Source organism: Chlamydotis macqueenii, chromosome 9, assembly GCF_036417535.1.
Source record: "Chlamydotis macqueenii isolate bChlMac1 chromosome 9, bChlMac1.mat, whole genome shotgun sequence".
Classification (NCBI taxonomy): domain Eukaryota; kingdom Metazoa; phylum Chordata; class Aves; order Otidiformes; family Otididae; genus Chlamydotis; species Chlamydotis macqueenii.
In genome coordinates this window covers 3325999-3346916 of record NC_141564.1, presented here as the reverse complement: position 1 = coordinate 3346916, position 20918 = coordinate 3325999, and positions in this window count along the sequence as shown.

Genomic DNA, 20918 nt, shown 5'->3' with positions numbered 1-20918 from the left:
TTGCAGTGGATTTGTTAAAAGGCATTAGACTTCTCTGTGGATAAACCATTTTATTCACATTTTAAGTGAACATCAGTAGTTCAATGTTGCTTTGCTCCCAAAGTAAGCTAAATCAAATTAAAGCAGCTTTAATTCTAGGTGAGACAGAGTTGTATGCAGTTTAAGGTAACCAATTTTAAAAATTTTTTTTTCAGTTATTCAGCAACAACTCTTTGAGCATCCCTGTGTGAATAAATTTTCAATAGCCTCCCTATTTGCCTTCAGTTTCTGGTCCTGCTCTTCTCACCGTGTACCTGAGCAGTCTGATTTTGGCTTACCCTTTGAACAGGCAATATTTCTGGTGGCTGTACATGTAAGAAATTACATATGAATACGATGGTAACCATCTGGGAAACATCCATTATTTCTCCACGTGGCCTCACTAAGACTCAGAAGACTTGACTACTTTTACGTGAGCTAGCAGAAAAATCAGATAAAGTACAAAGCTCCTCAAAAGGTCCAATTTTAATTTCATTTGTATATATCTTACCTGGAATACAGTATAATTATATTCATTGAAACTCTTCTTGATTACAGTAACATTAGAGGATTAGGAATGATGACCCCTAGAGCCTTGTATTAAACTATTTTTCAGGTCTTCATGTGTTACTAATATTACTATGAACAGAAAATAAATTCGTTTGATAAATAATTGTTTTACGGTTTCAAATTAAAAAAAGTGTCTCAGACATTGGACAGCAATTTAATTTGCCAGTCACCCTAATGCATTATTCTAAGTTAATTAAAATGCTTTCAATGTTTTTGCTAATGTTTTTCAGTTAAGTTCCGACCATTTCCTGATGTTTCAATTAGTTTTGTTCACAGAAATGCGTTATAATGAAATCAAATTAAGATCAAGGGTTACTAAAATTTGTGACACTGTTACTCAACCAACACTTGAGCCCTATTTGACTTCGTAATATTTCAGATGACTTGATGTGTGTAAACAGATAGCTAATTCAGCTACTGTTACATATGTACTTAATGAATGTAATGACTTTTGTGGAACTAGTCAGAATTTTTTCAGTGAAATATCTTTTGTTCCAACTGACATTATGCCAAAACTGGAACTCTTTGGAAACAAATACTGACTTTGATTAAGTTGTGACAGGATTACTTCTAAACTCTTGAATAGATTTCCTGAAGATGAGAGCGAAAGATGGCAAACCTGAATTTCTTGAGCCAAACACAAACATTTTGATAAAGTGCCATTTGTGCCAAAAGCTTCTGCACGCTTGGCTTTCATTCCAGACTGACACAAAAGGATTTTCAAAGCCAGAGAAAAACACATAAAAAGGGAGAATCTCCCACTTGGCTCCAGCTCTTTGTTGGAATTGCCATCGTTTGCCTGTAGCAGTCCCTCTGGCTTTATGATCTGCTTATAATTTATACCTCTTCAGTTGTGCTACCGTTAATTGGAAAACTCTAAAAAATTGTGTTGGAAATGGAAGGAGAACAGACTGTTTGGTGGAGCAGTGTTCCAAATTGCTGCAAACTTTCTTCACAGATTGGATGGCACTGAATTTTGTTGCGCTTAGGACAGAAGGGAAGGAACTAGTCTCCTGATAGAGGTGGAGAAGAGAGAAGCCAGGATGGGAGCCTGGAGAGAGTCTGCAAGGCTGGACTGTGGACCTTCCCGATGAGGAGAATGAATGACTGTTGTTCTCAGTGGGAATTAGGTAGTCAGTGCTTTGGAATATTCAGGCAGACACATTCTTTCCTCTTAAAATGCCTAAATACTTCTAATAAATCTCAATCTAGGGCGCAGAAACAGGCATACTGCAGAAAGAAGGAATTAAGATGTCTTAAGATAAAGGCAGGAAGCCTGAATGTGATTTGATAAAACGAGGGTCATTGCTGGTTCAGAGAGGTCAGGCTGATCAAGTTGAAATTGCTGAGGGACGTGTTTTAAGTACGGGTTTGTATAAATGATTTGGAGACATGACTTTGAAATTTAGGGAAACCAGAGATGGGATTTTACAGCAATGGAAGAAGGAGACAATGGAGATAAGACAGCATATGACCGACGTGACCGTAGATGTCTCAACAGAAAAATAATAGATTAAGCACAGCCTGGAGAAACAACATGGATGTGTAAGAAGGAACAGGCAAAGATAACTCCTAGCTCATAACCATGGAAATATAAATAAACTGGAAGAAAAAGAGACAATAACCTGAATACTTGACTTTCTGCAGTCAATTTGCTATTGCTTGCACACTTAAGTAAGGACTGTGATGGTGCTAATTGCTTTTCTACTCTCTTGCAAAAAGATAAAATGTAAAAAAACTTTTCTTCAAATGCACCTTGCTTTGTACATGTATGCACATAAGTAAGAGCTAGCCAGGTGCCCTCTCACACGATAATGAAATTCAAAACTCTCCTGGTACAAATTAGTTCTCTGTGTTCAGTTCAAATGCCAACAAACAGTGTTCTGATTTTCTGAAATGGAAAGCACAAGACATCTCGGAATAAACATCGTATCCCATGACTTAAAAAGAATCATATGTTTGTCACAGTGCTGCCAAAGTACAGAGAAATTGCAAGTGGTTTAGGTAATTTCAAATTACTTATGGGGCATTATTACTCAGAGATCTGAAAATTGAGCTGTTTAAGAATAATTCTCTTCCAAACATAAAAACACAAAAAGATCTAGCACCTGCTACAAAGAATATACAGAAGTATCAGTCACCCTTTTTCCCCCATGTATATAAATTGTCATCCTATAAGGTTTTAGAAAAAGTTAATTATTATTAATTTTTCAGCTATCTCTTTCTTGATTCCATTTTTTAAAATCTTATCCATAAAAGAAATTCTCCCTTTAAAGATTATAAATAATCCAGTCTCAGCCATTTAGGTTTTCCTTTAAGAGGAAGGTGAAATAAATCAGTTTGGTCTTTCATAATATCTATTGATCTCCTGGACAGGTTTACAATACAATACAATTTCATTTATAGGGTATCTCATAATACTGACATCAACAAAATGACTTACAGTGAATTTTAAACACATTATCATAACATACCCATTGACTAACTTAGAAAAATATCTTGACTTTATTTATTGTTTTAGAAATGTTTAACAAAGAAGGATGTTGTTTATCCTGGAGAACGGAATTCTAAATGGCAGGATAACAATGAGGCAGCATCGGTTCATCAACAAATACCTGGAGGCAGCAGTTAACAGGTACGCTCAGCCTGCTGGGAGTCACGATACAAAATGCTCACGGTAAGCATCATTCTCTACTGTCCTACAGCCTGGGAGGACATTTTCACCAGCATTTGATTGGTGTAAAGTGATGATTTGGTAAAAGTCTGCTTATTTCTCTTGAAAGCAATTTCTACTGCAAGCAGTTAAGCTGGCTTCTGCATCTGGGATGGTGTTATCCTGGGTGTACTTCCAGACTGGGGAACAAGAGGCTGGAGTCCAGCCCTGCGGAAAGGGGTGTGGGGCAGAAAAAGATCCAAAATATATCAAGAAAAAGTTGTCTTAATTAAGAGTACTCCATAAACTGTGACTGATGTGAAATGCCCCAGCTGCTGCATTTAAATACCGAACACCACATACCGAAGCAGCAGCAAAAGCAGCAGGAAACCGAGCAAAAAATATCATTGCAATAATAACAGTGTCTAACCTTGATAAATGTGTGTAAATTCTCAGGCATATCTTTTAAATGGGTAAAAAAAAATCCATCAATGGCTGCAATGTACTTTTTCCCCCACTACAGAGCTAGAAGTCTAAAATGAGCCTAAGATTCTTCTTAGAGTTATTTACAAATAGTATTTAGTACTCTATTTTCAAAACAAAGGTGAATGAAAATTCACCTTTTTATACCACAGCCGTGACAGAAACAGAAGGAGGTTTAGGGAAAATACAGAGACAAACAAAAACACCTCCAAAATTTGCAAATCGGTAAGATTATGGATTTGTCTTCCTCCATTAGAATCGTCAAGCTTTTCTGCACTAGGTACAGCATGAAAAAAAGATAATAGAAAAAAGCAAAGTAATTTATTTTCTAAGACAAGATGCTGTAGAGGGAAAAGTCAACTTTAGTGACTGTCTGTGGTTGTTTTGGTCCCTCTAGATACTCTGGTTGTTATTGTAATCCATTGTGGCTTAATCCAGGTGTTACTGAAGTTGGGAGAGTCCTTGTCCTTGAGTTCAATCTGCAGCAGACTTCTAGAACCTATTTTTTGTAACGGGAAACACTGAAAAATTAAATTTATGCTCCTGGGAAGACCTATTGGTAATTCAGGGCTGATAAAGGTAAGTTGACATTTTCTATTTACTGGAATAATTACGTGATCCATTAAGATCATAAAGATTAGACTGTATAGCGAGCCAATTAAAATTCTGTGTGTGTAATTTTTAGTATCCACATTCAGTTCTCCAACTTTTGGGCTTACGTTGATGCTATTATCCACTGAGGTATTGGCGGCCTGCCTGTGACCCCTGCTTTTACTTCTTAGTCTTGTGTGAAGTTAACAAATTAGCACATCAGCTAGTACGTAAGAGGAAACCTAGGACAACCACACTTCCCCTGGCCATGGTTTAATGACCGTTTGAGATTTTCAAAGATGGAAAATATTGCCAAGCTTCTAAATCAGTCATTTGGAGTGATAAAATCAGCCTCATGATGCTGATGGGAAGTCTTTGTCTATCAACCTCCAGACTTTAATTCCAAAGTCATTTGATTCTAGGCAGGGGAGAGAGGAGACTTTTAAATGCTGCTCTGCATGTGCTAGCTGGTGTTTCTATCTGTATTTCAAGAGCCTGCTGACTTCTGGGGATATAAGCTACTCTCCAGGATTATAATCTTCCCAGACTCTAGTGCAGGCTTCTTGTTAGAATTCTACCAAAAGAAGATAACGCTTTGTTTGTTCAGCACAGAGTGCATCAGAAAACAAAAGCAGGACAATTTTTCACATAGTTTAATGTCTTAACTAGCTCTGTAATTTTCCTCTTTTCTGTTCTTGTTGCCACTATAACCATTAAGAAAGCTATCAGTCACAGATAGAATAAAATAAATACCAGCTTTCAAAAGTCAAAAATTCAATATAGGCAGTCTAAGAATTAAACAGCAGTGAGCAGTGCCTTTTACACCCTTATTGAAATGGAATAAATGACCACAGAAGTTACAAGCAGTTGAGAAAATAGCACTCTACTCTGCAATTAAAAATGACGGATAAAATGAGAATAGAACTGCAAAGCTGTCATTTTCAGATATTAAAAAGACAAGCATTTTTCTAGGCTAACTGGAAAAATCATTTGCTGATCTACTTAGTCTGCTTAGATGTCAAAAAAAATCAAAGCTTTATAGCGTTTAACGTTTTAGTGATTCAGGAGAAATAGCAAACTTAGGCCTAATCTTCCTCTCATTGAACATGATGAGAATTTTTGTCTTTAAACGCGAAGTATGTGGACTTAGATCTTTGGTTTTAAAGAAAAGAAATATTGGAGAAGGTAATAATATAAATATAGAATAACGTGCTACAGTTCTGGTATAAATCTGGAATAAACCTGGTAACACTTGTTAGTAATACTAAATTTGGACAAATTTGCTTATTTTCATCTTGTGCTTTCTTCTAGTTTATGAGCTTTCTGAACAGTTAGATGTTTGTGAGACAGATATCCAGGCTCCAGGAATGAACCATACAAGGCTCTCCTTAAAAAAAAAAAAGGGCCAGACTCAACTTTCCATTTCCCCATTAAGCCCATGTTAAGCTAAGAGTTGGTGAGACTCAAGGAGAGAAAATTCCCTTGAGGCTGTGACCTTTGCAGTGGACAGTTCTGTTGTTTTTTTTTTTCTTGGAAGCAAGGGTAGTTCCCTAGTTGTACACAAATGATTCCAATACAGGATCACTGCCTTTCTGCAGTTATCCCAGCACAGGACAAACTGTGCAGTGTTCTGCAGAACTTACTAAGTGCAAGAAAGGCCACAGACTGCCACACAACACTAAGTTGATTAATGTTCACATCATAAAGCCAGCGTACTTCTACGAAAAGGGATTGTTCGGTCTGGAGAAGAGAAAGCTGAGGGGAGACCGTATCGCTCTCTACAACTACCTGAAAGGAGGGTGCAGGGTTGGTCTCTTCTCCCAAGTAACTACTGATAGGACGAGAGGAAGTGGCCTCAGGTTGCACCAGGGGAAGTTTAGGTTGGATATTAGGAAACACTTCTTCACTGAAAGAGTGGTCAGGCACGGGACCAGGCTGCCCAGGGTGGAGTCACCATCCCTGGAGGTGTTCAAAGAACATGTAGACGTGGCACCCCAGGACATGGTTTGGTAGGCATGGTGGTGTTGGGTTGACAGTTGATCTTGGAGGTCTCTTCCATCCTGAAGATTCTGTGATTCTTTCCTAGAGGGATTCTGTGTTGTAACAGCAGCTAACTGTTGCACTGTTCTCTTTGCCCTTCCTGCTCGGTTGTCTTGGACATCATCTCCAAAATGTGTGTTGAACTAGATGCCACTGAATGTGGCCCTGTCACAGTGCACTCCCAAATTCTGGAGATAATGTAAGGATAGTAAAAACTATTGTCCTTATCTAGATAGTTCTCCTTTCTTTTTCCTGTAAAGGAAGCTAAGTAGTACCTGTGTCAGTAGGAAACAAAAAAGTAGGAGCCATTTGTAATCCTGACATTACTGTCTCAAATTGTGAGTTATGACTCTACCAGCCATGATGCTATCAAACCACATGTAGCCCCTGTCACTGCATCAGCATTGCTCTGCAGCAGCATCTTCCTCAGCCAGCTTCATTTTATACTGCATTTCAGGCTTCCTTTTTCCCCGGGAGTAATCGTAATGTTTCTGCCCACCCTTTAATCACTTCTCGTTCATACCAATCTGTGTCAAAGAACATTACAACAATAATATATAACTCTAGGGAACGCTGATATTACATAAACTGCAGCATAATACTTAACATATTAAACTCAATTTTTCAATTAAGCTATTCTCTGTCTGTTTTACTTGGCTTTAAACTAAACAAACCGCCAGTGCCAAATGCAGCAGTTGGAACTGACCACCTACAGCACAAGATTACGGAAATGAAAAAACGCTGTGTATGTGTTCTGAAGCTGAAACCTCTTTCTCTCCAGCAAAGGAACCTCGTCGGTTATAAACCACACCACTTTAAATTAAATAAAATGGAAATATAATGAGCCGTGATGGAGTGAAATGTAGTTTATTTAAAACTTTTCAATCACGTAAACTCTAAGGGAGGTCACTCTTCTGCTAATAGAATTTTCCAGGCTTCTCTCCGAAGGGAAAGTTTATCTGTAAACCTGGCAACTTTATTATAAACGTGTAGTGGAAGGGAGACAAGTTGGTTTCAGTTCATAAGAGGCCCCTTTACTTCTTTCTCTAAATAACGTCTTCATGACACTGACAGCGTCACATCTTTTGGGGCTCTGCGGAGCAAAATTCTTGGTTTGCCTCTGCAGTCAGACCTCCGGCGGCTTCAGTCCGACCATGCGTGCGGAAGGCAGGAGCCACGTGTTTCAGTGTCACCCAGCGTCCGCGCTTTGTCAGTATCTCTCTAACTGCTGTAGCATGAAGCAAGAACATAACTTCCTCTGCTTGCCCAGACACGAAAGGTGACCTACGCTGATGATATTATTCTAACTCGCGTGAGCGTGCCCAATGGGAAATGAACATCAAGAGAGGCAGGGTGGCTCTGCTGCCTGTTTCTAACACGCTTATTTCTGAGGCTTGCCAGCTCACATTATTTCCGATGCTTACCCAGCCACCCAAAGCAAACCAAAGCTAAGCTGTAGATTAGTTCAGAAGTGATATAGTGATCCTGTCGGTCTTGGAGTCATCATGTGTTGTAGAATCATAGAATCATAGAATGGTTAGGGTTGGAAGGGACCTTCAGATGTCATCTAGTCCAGCCCCCCTGCAAGGAGCAGGGACATCCCCAGCCAGATCAGGTTGCTCAGAGCCTCATCCAGCCTGGCCTTTAACGTCTCCAGGGATGGGGCATCCACCATCTTCTTCACCATAGAACACTGGAACGGGTTGGCCGGAGAAGTGGTGGATGTCCTCTCCCTGGAAACATTCCAGGCCAGGTTGGATGAGGCTCTGAGCAACCTGATCTGGTCGGAGTTGTCCCTGCTTCTTGCAGGCGGGTTGGACTGGATGGGCTTTGAAGGTCCCTTCCAACCCAAACCATTCTGTGATTCCATGATTTATGATTATGATGCTTTCTCAAGTACAGGTACTTGGTTGGAGGATGTAATTGTCTAGTTTTAAAGATGTGTATAAACCTAAGATCTATTAAATTCAATTTCATTACAGTTTATGTGCTGGAGAATAGCAGTAACACTATGGGTTCTTCTCTGTGAGCTCTCTCCCATCCTCTCTGATTTAAATCCAATATTTAATATATCATTCAGTCCATATTTCAGCACGGTCCTTTATGTCCGCTGAAGGAACCACGGCTGAAGGCTCTCCACAGCATTCAGCTCCCATGTAGTGGAAATAATTTCTATTTTCCCTTTTATTTTAAAGCAGCTTGGCTTGCATACTTTTTATTACTACACACTTGTGTGAAATCCAGGAGCCCTGTTTAAGTTACGAGACAGCTCAGAGAGGAGCTGAAGCACAGGAAAAAGAAAAAAACACAGTACATGTTCAGTGCATACTGAGTACTAGGAATCAACAAGTCACTTAAAAATATATAAAATGCATCTTAGAATACTGGAATTTAATCCAAATTATTACAATTTTTAATAGTAATTTCCAACCCAATTTAAATGTCAGTCTTCTTCATAGAGCTCCTGCCTCCCCTGTAGTTCGTGATGAAGTCGTAGCATATTGGATAGTGCTGCTAAGCCTGCTCTTTGTTTCCATGCACTAGGTTCCGTGTGTGGTAGCTTGAAAGCTGAGGATAATTCAGTGAATCCTGATTAACACGTGAGGTAACAACAGGAGTAAAGGGAGGATTGTAAAATCAGGGAAAAGAAGAGATGCAGTAGTAAACGGTCCAAAAAGCATGAGCAGATCCTGGTTTGCCATGTCGCTCCTCAAGGTAAGCAAGTGAAAAAGCTATGTTCTCTGTTGAGTGACCCTCATGAATGAAAGCATCAAGATTTGTAACTCATTTCTGAGAGAGTGAATAGCAACAGACTCTTTAAGAGGTCTCAGAAGGAGGCCACGCTACATCGTAAGGAGTGATGTCAAGAAAGACAGAGAGAATGGTGTTAAAATGAAGAAAGACCAAAAGCCTGGGAACAGGCATCGCTAGAAAGGCCATGGAGGTGAGTTACACATTTAGTCTTCTCAAGAGTCAGCCAAGAATTGCTACTCAGCCTATTGTGGAAAGACTTTTTAATACCCTTCCCTATAATGATAGAGAAAATTAAATTCTAGTCATTTTACAGTTAACACATTCCAAAACTGTTAGTTTTATTCACAGAGATGGTTCCTCTCAATATATTTTACTAAGCTCCACTCCAGCAGATTGGAAATTGTGGCTTCGGTCCAACAAAGCATACAGAAAAGTGAACCTGTGAGCAGTTGAATTAATTTTAGTGAAGTATAGATATTTTTAAGGTATTCATACACTTAACTACTTTGCTGGACTGTGGTTAAGATGAACAACATCTCTATATTACCCTAGCAGCCTGTCCGGCAATGCAGTGCCAGCAGAAGTTAATGTGGTTGTTAAGTCATTGGAAATAGGGCATGCACAAGTCTATGAAATGATGTTGTGGAAGCATTTGTCTGAAATTAGTTCTTACTTTTTCAAATTAGCTCATTTTTCTGAATAATAAGGCTGACTCTTCTGTGCAAAAATGGAGAAATTAAATAAAATTGAACAGACTGAGCTATTAATCAAATTAATAGGTGGCACCAAATGGGAGCTTAGGAGCAAACCCAAAAGGAAGAAGGCTGTTCAAAGATCAAACGCAAAAGTTTATACATCTTCTTAATGACAGAGAAATATTATTATTCATGTATTTCATTAGTCCTGAACAATATCCTCCTAATTAAAATTAGTGCCTGCTAGATTTCTTTAACAACATGTTAGCAGCGATAAAGAAAACATTTCCTGTAAATACTTTGCTGCACGTTAGAAATAATTATCAGTTCATTTACTTAAATACCAGACTTGTGTTACAGTAGTCAATGAGGCTTGTGCTATAGAGCAGATTAGATTTCAGAAAGCAAGCATGATCCGAATGCAGAGGCCTGTGCTGAAAAATCAGGAAATGGTGCTGAACTCAGCAGGTAAAATTGTCCCTAAGGGTCTGGGCAGCTTTGAACCACTGTGCTGGACAGGCACCAAGAGGCACGTGCTGCCAGAATGCTGCAGGATCTGGAACCAGTTGCCTAACTAGACTTTGACCCTCAGCCCAGTGAAAGGAACAAGAAGAGAACTTGAAGTTCAACCAGGCCAAGTGCAAGGTCCTGCACCTGGGTCGGGGCAATCCCAGGCACAAATCCAGGCTGGGTGGAGCATGGATAGAGAGCAGCCCTGAGAAGGACTTGGGAGTGATGGTGGATGAGAAGCTCAACATGAGCCAGCAATGCTCCCTTGCAGCGCAGAAAGCCAACCACATCCTGGGCTGCATCCAGAGGAGCATGGCCAGCAGGTCGAGGGAGGTGATTCTCCCCCTCTGCTCCTCTCATGAGACGTCACTTGTGGTAGTGGCCAGCTTTCAACACAAGAAGGATGTGGACAAGTGGACAAGTTGGAGAGGGTCCAGAGGAGGCCATGAAGATGATGAGAGGGCTGGAGCAGCTCTCCTGTGAGGACAGGCTGAGAGAGCTGGGGCTGTTCAGCCTGGAGAAGAGGAGGCTCCAGGGAGACCTGATAGTGGCCTTCCAGTGCCTAAAGGGGGCTGCAGGAAAGATGGGGAGAAACTCTTCAGTAGGACCTGTTGTAATGGTTTTAAAATAGAGGGAGGTAGATTCAGATTTGATATTAGAAAAACATTTTTTACGCTGAGGGCGGTGGAGCACTGGCCCGGGTTGCCCAGAGAGGCGGTGGATGCCCCATCCCTGGAAACATTCCAGGCCAGATTGGCCGGGGCTCTGAGCAACCTGATCTGGTTGGAGATGTCCCTGCTCCTGGCAGGGGGGTTGGACTGGATGGCCTTTGAAGGTCCCTTCCAACCCAAACTGTTCTGTGATTCTGTGTGGTTTTGTTTCCTAGGTTTTGAAGATGTGTTTCTAGGTGTATCATGAGGACCAGGACTGAGAAAAATAGTGTCTCATTCACAAGTGAGTGTTTCCATTGTTTGTTGATTATCTGTCTGAGCTGATTTCCACGTATAGCGACTGCATAATTTTGCTATTATTGCTGTCATTGGTACATCCAGTGGATTGGGTAACCTTTACTGTGTTTTGGGATGTTCTGTTCAGGTTACAGAAATACATTTTTTTCCAATTTTATACTAATAGGTCTAACAGTAGTACAGCCATTATTTTAAGCAAGAGTAGGACCTTCATCTAGTAAGTACCATGTGGAAACTTAAAGACAATCTTTGCTGCAAAGAGCTTAGTAAGAAATCACGTAACATAGAATGAGAGAAAGATGAAGGTGGTTATGTTGTCTCCACTGCACATGGGTGAGGCCAGGACACAGGCAGACACCGTCTGTCCACGTGTGTCATGATGGCAGGGCTAGCAGTGTAACCTCAGCAGAGCTATAGGTTAAGGGTGTGCAAAAATCAAACCAGATTGTTTGTGTCAGCTGCACACATTAAGGGGGAAATTTTCTAAACATGATCTGCAAAACAAAAATTAACCTCAGTTAACTGTAGATAACCAGCCTTCGAATCGTTTCCCTAAACACAGGTGTCAAATGCCATTTGAGATATGTTAGGGTATCAAGGACATCTGCAAGGGGCTGACAGGTACAACACCGTGCGTACAGGAAATCTAAGCGTCTGGATCAGCAGGGTGGGGAGATGGGGTGCCCTGCGGCATCTCACATGGCTTAGATGTCTGTGTTAGGCAACTAAAACAAGCCCTTAATTGAAAAACATCAGGCACATACGTTTATCAGGGTGTCTCTATAATCGGTAGCGAGATACCGATCTTCGGCAAGATGAACAGCGCTCTGGAGGCACCGCTCTTTCACACTACTTTAGAGAGAGCCTTGGCCAGCTGTGCTCCTGAAGAACGTTCAGAATTTGGACAGTGATTTTTTTTTTGCATATGATTTTTTTATATTTTTCACAAAGAGTATATTGGTCAGCCTTAGGCAAAAAGAGTAGTGGTTTTAATTGTTTTTTTAAATTAAATAGTCTTATATTTGCTTATTAATTTTATTATTTAAATTAAAGGATTTATTTAAATAGCTTAAAAATTATAAGCATACATTAAAAAATCGGCAGCATTCATTATGTCTTCATCAGAAGGCAAGTCCAGAGTACACTTTGGAAAAATTATTCTGAGTAACAAAATGCCAGATTTAGCCGAGAGTACTCAGGTTTTGGAACAGGAAACTGAACGTAAGGATGCTGAAATACCTTTCAGTGACAACTTCTAATTCATTAAGCAGAAGCCTTTGGAGGAGTTACGGTTGTACTGTAGTGAAATCAGTTGTGGATACTTGGAGCTTTTCAAGGTCAGAACATACGTGATCACTTTTATATAGCAGTGATGGCTGGTTTGGGGTGTAGGTTCTCTGCTCTGGTTTTTCGGAATATCTCAGTTTATCTCATTGTTCAAACCACACATACTTCGCATGGGAAGTTTCTCTTCTGAGGTCTGCTTTCTTAATAGGATCTAATTAAAAAGTAGACAGTACTTTGCTTTGTATTCTGGTTTTCAGAGTCCTGTGTGGTCCTTGTCCTCAGGCACCCCTCATTCTGATACCAGCATTTCAGTGTTGACCTTGAACGAAGGCTTTAAGATGCCTCCCAGCAAGACCTCCCACGAACCTTCTGCCTACAACTTCCACCAAATTTTACGGCACAGAGGAATCTTTCCAAGTCCAGGTCTGTTCCTCATCACTTCAGAAAGTATTTGTCATTTGGTCTTCCTGCTTTAAATGTTGCCATTGTTTGTATTGTCCATCACACCGTACGTTGACCCAATACTTGATGCCTCCCTAGCGTCTCATCTGCATTTTGAAATTCCCCGTCTCCTCTCTTAAACGGGTAAGTGACTTAGGCTTCCCAAAGAATACGTGTTTCTCAAGGACCTCGTTCAAGTCTAGACTGATATATTCAGTCTGTTCTGAAATATGTGAATGTGTGAGCATTCAGAATTTATTTTTAAATATTAAAATAATAAAATTTATCTTTTCAGAGGTTTTGGCTCTTTTACCACTCTGGCATCACTAGACGTGTTTGTTTATTATAAACACTTGCTGACTGTCAGTGAGAGTTTCAATTTTTCAATTTTTTTTTTTGTCATTCAAATAATAACTTAGATGAATGCAACCTTCTGTGCTGTTTGTAGGTTGACCACCTCTGTTCATCTCCAAAATATTACATTTCACCTGGAAAAATCCATTCAACCACGATATATCCTGAATTTCTCAAGAATGCTCGATACATGAAGAAATTCTACACAACAAAATAAATTAGATCCAAACATGATCACATCTACCACCAAAGACTTGGCATGATTGGCATCATCTATATCTTCTTGGCTGGGCTGAAAATCAAGACGGTTAATCAAACACATTGCTCAGGTGATAGCCATACCCCACGAGCGTTCTCAAGTGCAGCCCCAGAAAGGGGTTTTGTTGACAAGTGAACACACGAACACAACTTTCACAGGAGCTATAAACATGCGCAAAAGTTTTGCAATTAAAAGGTGTATCTTAAAAATGTTTAGAGACTTTCTCCTTTCAGACCATACGCTCTTAAAGCTAAAAGCACACGTTACGTGACAAAATGAACAGGGAGGCAGCTGGTGGAAAGAGGGACCTTTGGCGTTAATGTGACTGGTTTTTGGATGCCACCCTACTAAACTATGTGGGAGATTTGTTGCTAATGAATCACTTGGCCTTGTTGAACCTCATACAGTTCACCTCGGCGCATTGGTCCAGCTTGTCCGGATCCCTCTGCAGAGCCTTCCCACCCTTGGGCAGAGCGACACTGCCACCCAGCTTGGTGGTGTCTGCAAACTCACTGAGGGAGCACGCAATCCCCTCGTCCAGATCATTGATAAAGACATTGAACAGAACTGGCCCCAGCACTGAGCCCTGGGGAACACCGCTTGTGACCGGCCACCAACTGGATTTAACTCTGCTCACCACAACTTTCTGGGCTCGGCCATCCAGACAGTTTTTAGAATCACAGAACGGTTTGGGTTGGAAGGGACCATTAAAGCCCATCCAGTCCAACCCCCCCTGCCAGGAGCAGGGACATCTCCAGCCAGATCAGGTTGCTCAGAGCCCCGGCCAACCCTGGAATGTTCCCAGGGATGGGGCAGCCACCACTTCTCTGGGCAACCTGGGCCAGTGCTCCACCACCCGCAGCGTAAAAAATGTTTTTTCTAATATATCTGATCTAAATCTACATCCCTCTATTTTGAAACCATTACCCCTCATCCTGTCACACCAGGTCCTGCTGAAGAGTCTCTTCCCATCTTTCCTGCAGCCCCCTTGAGGCACTGGAAGACCGCTCTAAGGTCTCCCCAGAGCCTCCTCTTCTACAGGCTGAACAGACCCAGCTCTCTCAGCCTGTCCTCATAAGAGAGGCGCTCCAGCCCTCTCATCATCTGCGTGGCCTTCTTCTGGACCTTCTCCAACTGGTCCATGTCCTTCTGATGTTGGGGCTCCAGAACTGGACACAGTACTCCAGGTGGGGTCTCACCAGGGCAGAGTAGAGGGGCAGAATCCCCTCCCTCGACCTGCTGGCCACGCTGCTGGGGATGCAGCCCAGGATGTGGTTGGCTTTCTGGGCTGTGAGTGCACATTGCCGGCTCATGTTGAGCTTCTCGTCCACCAGCTACTCCCAAGTCAGTCAGTCCTTCTCCTCAGGGCTGTTGTCTACTCATTCTCCGCCCAGCCTGGATTTGTGCCTGGGATTGCCCCAACCCAGGTGCAGGACCTTGCACTTGGCCTGGTTGAACTTCATGAGGTTGGCACAGACACACCTCTCCAGCCTGTCAAGGTCCCGCTGGATGGCATCCCTCCCTTCCAGCCTGTCAACCGCACCACACAGCTTGGTGTCATGGGTGAACTTGCTGAGGGTGCACTCTATCCACTGTCCATGTCACCAACAATGCTATTATATAGGACCAAGCCCAATATGGGCCCCTGAGGGATGCCACTCATCAGTGGTCTCCACCTGGCTAGTGAAGAGTTGACCACCACTCTCTGAGTGTGGCCATCCAGCCAACTCCTTATCCACGGAGCAGTCCGTCCATCCAACCCATACCTCTCTAGTTCAGAGCAAAAGATGTGGTGCAGGACAGTGCCAAAGGCCTTGCACAAGTCCAGGTAGATCACATCAGTTGCTCATCCCTTCTCCACTGATGCTGTAACCCCATCACAGGCGGCCAGCCCGTGGCCTCCCACTGCCCCCTGGGACTCCCACTACCCCCTGGGACTCCCACTACCCCTTGGCCTCCCACCACCTCCTCAGCCTCCCACTACCCCTCAGCCTCCCACTATCCCTCTGGCCTACCACTGCCGCCTGGCCTCCCACTACCCCCTGGCTTCCCCCCCGCTCCTCAGCCTCCCACTACCCCCCTCACCTCCCACCCCCTTCTGGGCCTCCCACTACCCCCCTCGCCTCCCACCCCCTTCTGGGCCTCCCACTACCCCCCTCAGCCTCCCACCCTCTCCTCAGCCTCCCAGCCCCAATACATAGCAGATTGCTTCAGTGCAGAGGAGAGAAGACGTTACTCCCTGTGCTGGAAATGGGATAAAATTAATAGTGAATGTTCCAATACACAAAACGCAGGCGAGCCTGGGGAAATGTTTCATCTGAAAGGCTCCTAGATATATTCAGCTACTCTAAAAATTGTGTGGGACCACTGCCCTTGTGAGAGCATGTTAGGTAAATTTGTCAGAAATGACATTTGCAGGGCTGATCCTGACCTCAGCCTAGAGACAAACTGGAGAAATCTTCCGACTCTTTTCTGGACTCACAGGCTAAGGTTTGCAGTGGATCTTTCTGGTGAAACGCAATACGAGGAGTTAGGATCGAGCTGTGGCTTAATTTCCTTCCTAAAGGTACCACTGCACTAAAGGGTAGACATTTGCTGGATTGCCAACATATTGGGTAAATTAATTATTTTATTGCTCTAATTTCATGGGGACCTGAGCCATAATGGTATAGACAAGACTGGAATTTACTCTCTAAAAAAAACAGAAAGAGGGGAAGATTTTTTGTCCTTGACTGAGAAGACTATTAAAAAAAAAAAAAAAAAAAAATCAGTAGTTTTCATTCAGTTGTCTGGAAGATGGTTTATTGTCATTATTCTTCAGTTCTGTGTGCATTTGATAGGAAAATTTGTATAGGATTTCACAGAAGATATATCTGAATAATTGCAAGATCAGCTCGTGTTCCAGCTGTCCAGTTCCAGCTCTCGTTCAGAGCCAAGACCACCGCATCACTCCAACTTTCAAATCACACCGAGCTGGAGCGGAGCTGACTTCAGAGAAGCTCTCTCTGAACAAGTCGTGTGCGTGGGCTAACAGCAGACAGAAATAGCTGATGCAGATGCTATTTCTGGAAAATTAAGTTGCATGAGTAGCTTGTCTGAGAGCAGCAGATACCTTCTCTTTGCTGTCTCATTTTGGCTTGAGGGAAGCAAGGCTGGCTGACCAAGGCAGGCCCACGTTCAGTAATGGCACAGAAGAGTAGAAAATACATCTCATGGACTCAGAGGAACTTTAAGGATCGCGTTATTACTCTTTGTCATTACAAACGTGATGTATCGTGATAGCATTTAATGATTCCAAGAGGCGTGGGACACATTGCACTGGGCACTGAACAACCTGTGCAAATACTAAAAATGGATTTCTAAAAAATAAAAATTTATCTGAATCTTGAAGACTCTCCATGTGAAAAAAAAAACAAAAACAAAACAGCAAAAGATAAATGGCAAGAGTGTAACATTTAAAATAAAAATACCTAAGGTAAATTTTGTTCAGGTGATTTTGTTCTAGGATTTATGTCTGGGGAAGCATAACATGCAGGGCTGGCTGCTGCTGCTGAGCAAATTCCCGTTCCTTTGCAGTGGCGAGAGAAGCTGTGAGCCGGCTGAAGCACCCTGGGATGCTCAGGGTATTTGCTTCCATTTTTATCCCTTGTAGCAATTGTTCACGGAGCACACCACAGACAGACATCTGAGGACTTTTTTTTTTTTTTTTTTCTCATGGAATACATCAGAGCTGGAGAGCTGAGAAGAGAAAGCTGTGAAGGTTGACTTCAATGGGAATATTCCCCGGCGAAGGTGAAGATTTGACCCAGAAACGTTTGAGCATGTTTCTGAACAAACTGAATTATCTTTTGTGCTTCTCAAATGCGGGTCACTTAAAAAAAGTGCAAAAGTTTAGCTCCCAGACCACATCTTTGAGTGAAACTATTTTATGTTATTCCTTAAAAAAAAAAAGCCCTTTTACTTCTAAACTGCAGTGAAATATTAAACTCTCAGTAAAAAACTGACGACTCTCTTCAACCTTGCGTTTTGTAAATGTAGTGCATTATCCTGGCAGTTACTTGCTGTTGAGGTTTTTATTCATTCTAATCTTGCCTCTTCTCATGCAACTCTCTTGATTCCTTTTTAACTCGCATCTTTTTTTTGCACAGCAAGAACATGTATTTTCTGAGCAACTGCTTTAAATCTTGGGCCGTATACTTTTATTACGGAGTATTTGTATTGAACACAAACGCTACAATTTAATGAGGGTGCAAACCGTGTTTGGGGATGAATAATGAAGGCCTGTTTCTTCTGCCAAAGCTAAACTGTCTTCAGCCTGACTCTATAATATTCCACCAATGAAAATATCATTTTCATTATTCTAAAACGTTTTTAGTCTACTTAAATTATCACAGCTTGCTCGGGATTATTTGATCACTGTAGCTTATTAAGAGCAGCACTTGAAAGTAGTTTTTAGAACTGCTGACATATTTGTAATATTTGGGCATATATCAGAATATTTTCTCTATTTTTTCCTAATGTAAACTATTCACTAAGTTTTAATTAATTTCTCTGATTTCTCCTGGCTCCTACAAATCTTTTCTCTGAAGATTTTATGGAGCAAGTAAGCAAGCAATAACTTTAATGCCGATATCTCCAGTCTATCATATGTCGATATTAGAACATTACAGTTTAGATTGTTCTCATGTATTGGTGAAATCAAGTACTGAGAAGCTAAACAGTTAATAACTATTTATCCAAATAGGAAAATAGCCAACACACACCTCATTTTGTCATGCTGTAGTATTTAAATACTTTTCAGTACAGTTCAGCATATTCCTGTTAATAATTAAACACATCTTGTAACTGATTACAGGTGACCAGTTCCAAGAAGAAGAAACATGGAGAGCTGCACTGTAAGAAGTGAGCTAATAACATTAAAATGTGGGAAATCATTTTCAAAATGTCTGAATCTAGACTTGCGCTTTGTAAATCACAACCTGGAAGTAACTGGGGATCCAGCCAGATCTCATTAATTGCATCGAAACAGAAACCATAAAGACTAAAATTTATGTAAAACCAGTTCACTGGTCTGTTCTTTTATGGGAACTGTTTGGAATCAATGTGTATGTGCAACTCTTCTCTGGGAAATGAGTCGAAGAGCTACAGCAAGTGCTTTAGCGTAACAAGGGATTTCCTATGAAACCCAGTGGGCTGATGACTCACCAGGTTAATTATGGCCTACTCTTCTGTTATAAAAGCAGGACAATCTTTTTTAAAAGGCTCTTATTGAGTAAATTAGTTTGAACAGACAAGCTTTGACAGGGAAAAGAAGATACCCATATTTTATTTTAAGGAGTGGAGGATTTTTAGACAATGTCTTCAGACTACCACCATGATTAGTGTTGTCTGAGTATCCCCAGAGTAACTGGAGGGATCAGCAGGAAATGTTTTTGTGCAGTCTGGCTTTTCCTTATTTTGAATTCCTGGCTTTTTTTTTTTTCCCAGTTCAACTATTTTATTTATTTCTAAATTATATATATCCCAGACAGACATTACTGTAGTTCATGCTGCTTCCGTATGGTTGCAGTGGTTTTGGTTTTTTGTTTGGTTTTTTTTTTTTTCCTTTAAAAAGAACTAAAATTAGAGTTACTATTTCTTAATTTCACAAAACCATTCCCTTTCAGCAAGTCACACATGCCTGGGAAATAGGGCAGGCTTTACAAAATGGTGAACTACCTCCTGTTGCTGTCAATGGCAATTTTAGTACTGGAAAACTACAATCTTTCACCCCGTAAAATGGGAAATAAGATCTTCCATATCCACCACACATCTGCTATAAGTAATACACACCTCAGATCCGATGAGAGCTGCAGAGGAGAATCTTTCTTCTCAGTTTTTGAATCCCAGGACCTTGGGCTGCAACAAACAGCAATGGTTCCTCAGGGATCCTCCCAGCGGAACATAACGATGTGTCAGTCCTGCCAACATCGTCCAGTTCCCATGACCCTTCTGCAGTTGGCTTTGTGGTGACCAGAAAAGATGCGTCTATGACAATGTTCCTTTTTTTCTTTTTGCCAGCTGCAGCTATCTGTAGTGATGGCACCAGCGAGACTGCTGAGTATGGATGTGCTTTTTCTTGAAACAGAGTGCAAGGGTGAAAGTGGGAGAGACTCGCGGCCTGGATGTGCAGGAACCATTTATTTGAAATGCAGTATGCCGTCCTGACAAGTGATAAAAAGCCAGGGAATCGTGACAGCTGAACTAGAAACACCTCGCTCTTTACAATATTCATTGCAAAGTAGTAGTTTCCAGTGAAAACTCCACCGATGAAAGTGAAGGAGGCTCTGGTATTTAGGGTATGGTGGGTGAAAACCATTAGGCAAAATGGACCATTTCACGGACATATTGGCCACGTAGCCCAGCTCCCTGCCGCTCTTCATTTTCTAGGTAGGTTGGTTGCTTTCATTTGACTGCTCTACTCAGAAATCATTAACCTGATTTTGCCCGTGCCTGTCACGTCACTAGCATAATGCATCTTCTCGATAAAAGGTAAACTTTCGGTATCTGGAGGGTAAAGGAAATAAAAACGTCTCGTAGCTGATAGATAGATCAAGAGAAAGGGGAGAAAAGGAAGCCACTTAGAAGAGTAGGTGTCATTGATTGACTGTAATTTTAAAGGGTCTTTCCTACGATGGACAAATTCCTGAAGTGTTCATTAACTAATAGCATTATGGTGGCAGACTACCGCTGTCTCCACTGAGCATCAGGTTAAAAAGTGCAGAGGAATAATGGGCTTTTCTTTATCATGGATCAGCGTCCTCGCTGTCTGGAGCTCACTCAAAGGCACTGGAAAGGACCAAGGGGTTTTCACTATTGAAATTCATGTTTTCCTGTTCCTCAGTAACAGTACACACGTGCAGCAGAGGGCTAGATGGGGAAAAGAAAGAAAGGCTGAAATGTCACCGGCAGAGAAGAAATTTCCCCTTCTGAAATTCTTAATAACATGAATTTCCTGCTTAAAGCACCAATGAAGCTGAACTCAGAGGGTTAACCAAGAGAAGCACAGCACCTGGGCTTTAATATATTCAATTACTCAGAAAACAAAATCAATTTTGTTTTTGTTAATAGCGCTGAAATATGCATTACGCTATTTTAATTAAAGCAGTCTATTACGCTTGCCATTCAGTTCGTTCCTGCGTATTCCCTTAGGGCAGTAGTCATGTACTGTGATAAAACATAATGAAAATAATTTATAAAGGAAACAATACAATAAATCAATCTGATGCCTAATGAACCTGCATTACAAGAATGGA